Source organism: Rutidosis leptorrhynchoides, chromosome 1 (genome assembly GCF_046630445.1).
Source record: "Rutidosis leptorrhynchoides isolate AG116_Rl617_1_P2 chromosome 1, CSIRO_AGI_Rlap_v1, whole genome shotgun sequence".
Lineage (NCBI taxonomy): Eukaryota > Viridiplantae > Streptophyta > Magnoliopsida > Asterales > Asteraceae > Rutidosis > Rutidosis leptorrhynchoides.
The window spans coordinates 22336650-22345776 of NC_092333.1; positions in this window are offsets into that span (position 1 = coordinate 22336650).

Consider the following 9127-nt stretch of genomic DNA (forward strand, 5'->3'; position numbering starts at 1 on the left):
ATTTCTATAACTATAACAATCTTATTTCGAGTGGAAATCTTACTTGAAATTGTTTTCGTGTCATGATTCTGCTTCAAGAACTTTCAAGCCATCCAAGGATCCTTTGAAGCTAGATCTATTTTTCTCATTTCCAGTAGGTTTATCCAAGGAACTTGAGGTAGTAATGATGTTCATAACATCATTCGATTCATACATATAAAGCCATCTTATTCGAAGGTTTAAACTTATAATTACTAGAACATAGTTTAGTTAATTCTAAACTTGTTCGCAAATAAAAGTTAATCCTTCTAACTTGACTTTTAAAATCAACTAAACACATGTTATATATCTATATGATATGCTAACTTAATGATTTAAAACCTGGAAACACGAAAAACACCGTAAAATCGGATTTACGCCGTCGTAGTAACACCGCGGGCTGTTTTGGGTTAGTTAATTAAAAACTATGATAAACTTTGATTTAAAAGTTGTTATTCTGGGAAAATGATTTTTATTATGAACATGAAACTATATCCAAAAATTATGGTTAAACTCAAAGTGGAAGTATGTTTTCTAAAATGGTCATCTAGACGTCGTTCTTTCGACTGAAATGACTACCTTTACAAAAATGACTTGTAACTTATTTTTCCGACTATAAACCTATAAATTTTCTGTTTAGATTCATAAAATAGAGTTCAATATGAAACCATAGCAATTTGATTCACTCAAAACGGATTTAAAATGAAGAAGTTATGGGTAAAACAAGATAGGATAATTTTTCTCATTTTAGCTACGTGAAAATTGGTAATAAATCTATTCCAACCATAACTTAATCAACTTGTATTGTATATTATGTAATCTTGAGATACCATAGACAAGTATACAATGTTTCGGCCTATCATGTCGACACATCTATATATATTTCGGAACAACCATAGACACTCTATATGTGAATGTTGGAGTTAGCTATACAGGGTTGAGGTTGATTCCAAAATATATATAGTTTGAGTTGTGATCAATACTGAGATACGTATACACTGGGTCGTGGATTGATTCAAGATAATATTTATCGATTTATTTCTGTACATCTAACTGTGGACAACTAGTTGTAGGTTACTAACGAGGACAGCTGACTTAATAAACTTAAAACATCAAAATATATTAAAAGTGTTGTAAATATATTTTGAACATACTTTGATATATATGTATATATTGTTATAGGTTCGTGAATCAACCAGTGGCCAAGTCTTACTTCCCGATGAAGTAAAAATCTATGAAAGTGAGTTATAGTCCCACTTTTAAAATCTAATATTTTTGGGATGAGAATACATGCAGGTTTTATAAATGATTTACAAAATAGACACAAGTACGTGAAACTACATTCTATGGTTGAATTATCGAAATAGAATATGCCCCTTTTTATTAAGTCTGGTAATCTAAGAATTAGGGAACAGACACCCTAATTGACGCGAATCCTAAAGATAGATCTATTGGGCCTAACAAACCCCATCCAAAGTACCGGATGCTTTAGTACTTCGAAATTTATATCATATCCGAAGGGTGTCCCGGAATGATGGGGATATTCTTATATATGCATCTTGTTAATGTCGGTTACCAGGTGTTCACTATATGAATGATTTTTATCTCTATGTATGGGATGTGTATTGAAATATGAAATCTTGTGGTCTATTGTTACGATTTGATATATATAGGTTAAACCTATAACTCACCAACATTTTTGTTGACGTTTAAAGCATGTTTATTCTCAGGTAAATACTAAGAGCTTCCGCTGTTGCATACTAAAATAAGGACAAGATTTGGAGTCCATGTTTGTATGATATTGTGTAAAAACTGCATTCAAGAAACTGATTTCGATGTAACATATTTGTATTGTAAACCATTATGTAATGGTCGTGTGTAAACAGTATATTTTAGATTATCATTATTTGATAATCTACGTAAAGCTTTTTAAACCTTTATTTATGAAATAAAGGTTATGGTTTGTTTTAAAAATGAATGCAGTCTTTGAAAAACGTCTCATATAGAGGTCAAAACCTCGCAACGAAATCAATTAATATGGAACGTTTTTAATCAATAAGAACGGGACATTTCAGTTGGTATCCGAGCGTTGGTCTTAGAGAACCAGAAAATTTGCATTAATGTGTCTTATCGAGTTTGTTAGGATGCATTAGTGAGTCTGGACTTCGACCGTGTTTTCTTTAAAAATGATTGCTTAACATTTTTGTTGAAAACTATATATTATTAACATGTATATATTATGTGATATATTAATATCTTAACATGTTTGATATTGTGTGATAGATGTCTACCTCTAGCACAAATCCCATTGACTCACCTAATAATAACGAAGAGTCGAATATATATTGGACTGATTCACAAGTTCCCGAAGAAGAACCAGAAGAAGAATCAGAACCGGAAGAAGAATCAGAACCGGAAGAGGAGGAACCGGAGGAGGAAATAGAACCGGTGGGGGAAATAATAAAATGGTTAAGTAAAAGAAAATCCTCAACCAACCAACCAAGGTTAATTATGGTCAATGGTGTTTCCGCCAAGGAAGCAAAATATTGGGAGGATTACCAATTCTCCGATGAATCGGATTCCGACGAGAATTCCGATGATGTTATAGAAATTACCCCAACTGAATTTAAAAAGGCAAAAGAAAATAATAAGGGAAAGGGCATAAAAATAGAGAAATCTAATTCCAACCCCGATGAACTTTATATGTATCGTCAACCCCCGAAGCCCTTAAGTTGTAACAATGACCCGGGAACCTCTAAACCACCAGGTTTTTCTAAACCGTTGTGGAAAACGATAGCTCGTATTAGGGGAACATCATATATCCCTAGAAACTTGGCAAAACGAACCAAAACCAAAGAAGAAGAAACGAGCGAGTCGGAATAAGATAGTTGTATTCGTGTGGTATAATATATGTAATATAGTGTGCTTATGCTTTATGATATATGTAAAAATTGCTTGTATTAATATGTATTTTTTTTTATGAATCTAACTCTTGTCTATTTTACAGTATAAAAACACAAAATGGATAGACAACCCAATATTTTAAGAGACCTACCCGGAGACATGATTGATGAAATCTTATCTAGAGTCGGTCAGAATTCTTCGGCACAACTATTTACGGCAAAATCAGTTTGTAAGACATTCGAAGAACGTTCCAAGAATGTCTTGGTTTATAAGAGACTTTCGTTTGAAAGATGGGGGATATCACATTGGGAAACCCATAAGTTACGATGTGTTTACTTTGACGCATATATTGCGGAGAACCCAAATGCTATTTTACGCAACGGGTTAAGAAATTATTTTGACTCAATGTATCCGAATATAGGACTTCCTGATTTAGAAAAAGCGGCTAACATGCAACATAAAGAAGCATGCTATGCTTACGGGTTAGTAATGTTCGCTTCTCACCAAAGTGAGAAAAAGAACATCGGGCTACAACTATTAAACAAAACGTTCCCACAAGTGACGGAGTCGGTAATTGGGGTAAGAAATGAGGTTTTTAGGTTATTACGAGACTGTTGGTCATTACGTAACCCTCGTCCCTTTGACAACGTTACAACATGCTGTCTTATCAACGACCATAACGATTATGTTCCACAAGACCAAGGATGGGAAGTAGTCCTAGTAAAACCAGAATGCATGACTTGTTTCTGGACGTATGAATTACGTGTCTTTATTGCCTTTGTTGAACGACTTGTGTACTAGCTAGAATTATCTTCACAACTATCTTGTATCAAAGTTATTGTGTGCTATATTTCATGCTTTATGTAAAATAAGCGGTTTTGTAAGTTTGTAAAATATTGTATAAAAGTTTGAACGCGAAATATTATTATAATCAGTTTTTCATATAGAATTGTAGTAGTTGAATTGTATATTAGCTACTAAGTATGAACTTAACGGGTAGGTACTACCCGAATTTAAACTTATAAAATGCTAATATGAAGGAAAAGCTTTTATAAATGAGTTCATATTATGCTACGAAATACTATTAACTACTCTTAATATTCTGTATGATTAACTTGTTCCATTTGACTATTTTGAAGGAAATGGCACCGACTACTCGACACACCGTGAATATGAATGAAGAGGAATTCCGTACTTTTCTAGCTTCAAACATAGCCGCAGTACAAGCTGCGCTATATACCAACAATAACCTTGGATCTAGCAGTACAGGAAATCGTGTAGGATGCACCTACAAAGAATTCACTGCCTGCAAACCTTTAGAATTTGATGGAACCGAAGGACCGATCGGATTGAAACGGTGGACCGAGAAGGTCGAATCGGTGTTTGCCATAAGTAAGTGTACTGAAGAGGACAAAGTGAAGTACGCTACGCATACCTTCACAGGTTCTGCGTTAACATGGTAGAATACCTATCTAGAGCAACTGGGACAAGATGATGCGTACGCACTACCGTGGTCAGCATTCAAGCACTTGATGAACGAGAAGTACCGTCCCAGAACCGAGGTCAATAAGCTCAAGACAGAACTTAGAGGGTTACGAACCCAAGGATTTGATATTACCACGTACGAAAAACGATTCACAGAATTGTGCCTATTGTGTCCGGGAGCGTTCGAAGATGAGGAAGAGAAGATCGACGCGTTTGTGAAAGGATTACCGGAAATAATCCAAGAAGATATAAGTTCACATGAGCCCGCCTCCATACAACAGGCATGTAGAATGGCTCACAAACTAGTGAACCAGATTGAGGAAAGAATTAAAGAACAGACGGCTGAAGAGGCCAATGAAGCAAGTCAAAAGAAAGTGGGAGGAAAACGGTGATAATAATCACCAATACAACAACAACAGTAATTACAATAATAATCGCAACAATTATCCCAACAATCGCAACATCTATCGCAACTACAAAAAATGGCCCAACAACAACAACAACAACAACAACAACAACAACTACAGCAATCATCCCAACAACAATAACAACCGCAACAACAACAACAATCAGAAGCAGCTATGCCAAAGGTGTGAAAAGTATCACTCGGGGTTCTGCACCAAATTTTGCAACAAGTGTAAAAGAAATGGTCATAGCGCGGTGAAGTGTGAGGTCTACGGACCAGGGGTTAACAGAACGAAAGGAACAAATGGTGTCGGAACGAGTAATGGCGGAGCAAGTAGTGTCAGAGCAAGTTACGCCAATGTAGTTTGTTATAAATGTTGAAAACCGGGCCACATTATTAGAAATTGCCCGAACCAGGAGAACACGAATGGACAAGGCCGCGGAAGAGTTTTCAATATTAATGTGGCAGAGGCACAGGAAGACCCGGAGCTTGTAACGGGTACGTTTCTTATTGACAATAAATCTGCTTACATTTTATTTGATTCGGGTGCGGATAGAAGCTATATGAGTAGAGATTTTTGTGCTAAATTAATTTGTCCATTGACGCCTTTGGATAGTAAATTTTTACTCGAATTAGCAAATGGTAAATTAATTTCAGCAGATAATATATGTCGGAATCGAGAAATTAAACTGGTTAGCGAAACATTTAAGATTGACTTGATACTAGTAGAGTTAGGGAGTTTTGATGTGATAATCGGTATGGACTGGTTAAAAGAAGTGAAAGCAGAGATTGTTTGTTACAAAAATGCAATTTGCATTATACGATAAAAAGGAAAACCCTTAATGGTGTACGGAGAAAAGGGCAACACGAAGCTACATCTTATTAGTAATTTGAAGGCACAAAAACTAATAAGAAAAGGTTGCTATGCTGTTCTAGCACACGTCGAGAAAGTACAAACTGAAGAAAAGAGCATCAATGATGTTCCCGTCACAAAAGAATTTCCCGATGTATTTTCGAAATAATTACCGGGATTACCCCCACATCGATCCGTTGAATTTCAAATAGATCTTGTACCAGGAGCTGCACCAATAGCTCGTGCTCCTTACAAACTCGCACCCAGCAAGATGAAAGAACTGCAAAGCCAATTACAAGAACTTTTAGAGCGTGGTTTCATTCGACCAAGCACATCACCGTGGGGAGCTCCTATTTTGTTTGTCAAGAAGAAAGATGGTACATTCAGGTTGTGTATCGACTACCGAAAGTTGAACAAACTTACCATCAAGAACCGCTACCCACTACCGAGAATCGACGACTTATTTGATCAACTACAAGGCTCGTCTGTTTATTCAAAGATTGACTTACATTCCGGGTATCATCAAATGCGGGTGAAAGAAGATGATATTCCAAAGATTGCTTTCAGAACACGTTACGGTCATTACGAGTTTATGGTCATGCCATTTGGTTTAACTAATGCACCAGCTGTGTTCATGGACCTTATGAACCGAGTGTGTGGACCATACCTTGACAACTTTGTCATTGTTTTCATTGATGACATACTTATTTACTCAAAGAATGACCAAGAACGCGGTGAACATTTGAGAAAGGTGTTAGAAGTATTGAGGAAGGAAGAATTGTACGCTAAGTTTTCAAAGTGTGCATTTTGGTTGGAAGAAGTTCAATTCCTCGGTCACATAGTGAACAAAGAAGGTATTAAGGTGGATCCGGCAAAGATAGAAACTGTTGAAAAGTGGGAAACCCCGAAAACTCCGAAACACATATGCCAGTTTTTAGGACTAGCTGGTTACTACAGAAGGTTCATCTAAGACTTTTCCAGAATAGCAAAACCCTTGACTGTATTAACGCATAAAGGGAAGAAATTTGAATGGAAGGATGAACAAGAGAAAGCGTTTCAGTTATTGAAGAAAAAGCTAACTACGGCACCTATATTGTCATTGCCTGAAGGGAATGATGATTTTGTAATTTATTGTGACGCATCAAAGCAAGGTCCCGGTTGTGTATTAATGCAACGAACGAAGGTGATTGCTTATGCGTCTAGACAATTGAAGATTCACAAACAAAATTATACGACGCATGATTTGGAATTAGGCGCGGTTGTTTTTGCATTAAAGACTTGGAGGCACTACTTATATGGGGTCAAAAGTATTATATATACCGACCACAAAAGTCTTCAACACATATTTAATCAGAAACAACTGAATATGAGGCAGCGTAGGTGGATTGAATTGTTGAATGATTACGACTTTGAGATTCGTTACCACCCGGGGAAGGCAAATGTGGTGGCCGACGCCTTGAGCAGGAAGGACAGAGAACCCATTCGAGTAAAATCTATGAATATAATGATTCACAATAACCTTACTACTCAAATAAAGGAGGCGCAACAAGGAGTTTTAAAAGAGGGAAATTTAAAGGATGAAATACCCAAAGGATCGGAGAAGCATCTTAATATTCGGAAAAACGGAACCCGGTATAGGGCTGAAAGGATTTGGGTACCAAAATTTGGATATATGAGAGAAATGGTACTTAGAGAAGCTCATAAAACCAGATACTCAATACATCCTGGAACGGGGAAGATGTACAAGGATCTCAAGAAACATTTTTGGTTGCCGGGTATGAAAGCCGATGTTGCTAAATACGTAGGAGAATGTTTGACGTGTTCTAAGGTCAAAGCTGAGCATCAGAAACCATCAGGTCTACTTCAACAACCCGGAATCCCGGAATGGAAATGGGAAAACATTACCATGGATTTCATCACTAAATTGCCAAGGACTACAAGTGGTTTTGATACTATTTGGGTAATAGTTAATCGTCTCACCAAATCAGCACACTTCCTGCCAATAAGAGAAGATGACAAGATGGAGAAGTTAGCACGACTGTATTTGAAGGAAGTCGTCTCCAGACATGGAATACCAATCTCTATTATCTCTGATAGGGATGGCAGATTTATTTCAAGATTCTGGCAGACATTACAGCAAGCATTGGGAACTCGTCTAGACATGAGTACTGCCTATCATCCATAAACTGATGGGCAGAGCGAAAGGACGATACAAACGCTTGAAGACATGCTACGAGCTTATGTTATTGATTTCGGAAACAGTTGGGATCGACATCTACCGTTAGCAGAATTTTCCTATAAAAACAGCTACCATTCAAGCATTGAGATGGCGCCGTTTGAAGCACTTTATGGTAGAAAGTGCAGGTCTCCGATTTGTTGGAGTGAAGTGGGGGATAGACAGATTACGGGTCCGGAGATAATACAAGAAACTACCGAGAAAATCATCCAAATTCAACAAAGATTGAAAACCGCCCAGAGTCAACAAAAGAGCTACGCGGACAGTAAAAGAAAAGATATAGAGTTTGAAATTGGAGAAATGGTCATGCTTAAGATTTCACCTTGGAAAGGCGTTGTTCGATTTGGTAAACGGGGGAAACTAAATCCAAGGTACATTGGACCATTCAAGATTATAGATCGTGTCGGACCAGTAGCTTACCAACTGGAGCTACCTCAACAACTCGCGGCTGTACATAACACTTTTCACGTCTCAAATTTGAAGAAATGTTTTGCTAAAGAAGATCTCACTATTCCGTTGGACGAAATCCAAATCAATGAAAAACTTCAATTCATTGAAGAACCCGTCGAAATAATGGATCGTGAGGTTAAGAGACTTAAACAAAACAAGATACCGATTGTTAAGGTTCGATGGAATGCTCGTAGAGGACACGAGTTCACCTGGGAGCGTGAAGATCAGATGAAGAAGAAATACCCGCATTTATTTCCAGAAGATACGTCAACACCTCCAACTGCTTAAAATTTCGGGACGAAATTTATTTAACGGGTAGGTACTGTAGTGACCCGAACTTTTCCATGTTTATATATATATTAAATGAAATTGTTATTTACATGATTAAGTGTTTCCAACATGTTAAGCAATCAAACTTGTTAATACTTGATTAATTGAAATAGGTTTCATATAGACAATTGACCACCCAAGTTGACCGGTGATTCACGAACTTTAAAACTTGTAAAAACTATACGATGACATATATATAGTTATATATATAGTTAACATGATTTTATTATAAGTATGTATCTCATTAGGTATTTTAACAATGAGTTATATACATAAAAAATGAGACTATTAATTTAAGAAACTCGAAAACGATATATATAACGATTATCGTTATAACAACGTCTTACTAGGTACATATGAATCATATTAAGATATTGATACACTTGGTTAATTATGTTAAATGATAAGTAAATATATTATTAAGTGTATTAACAATGAAATACAT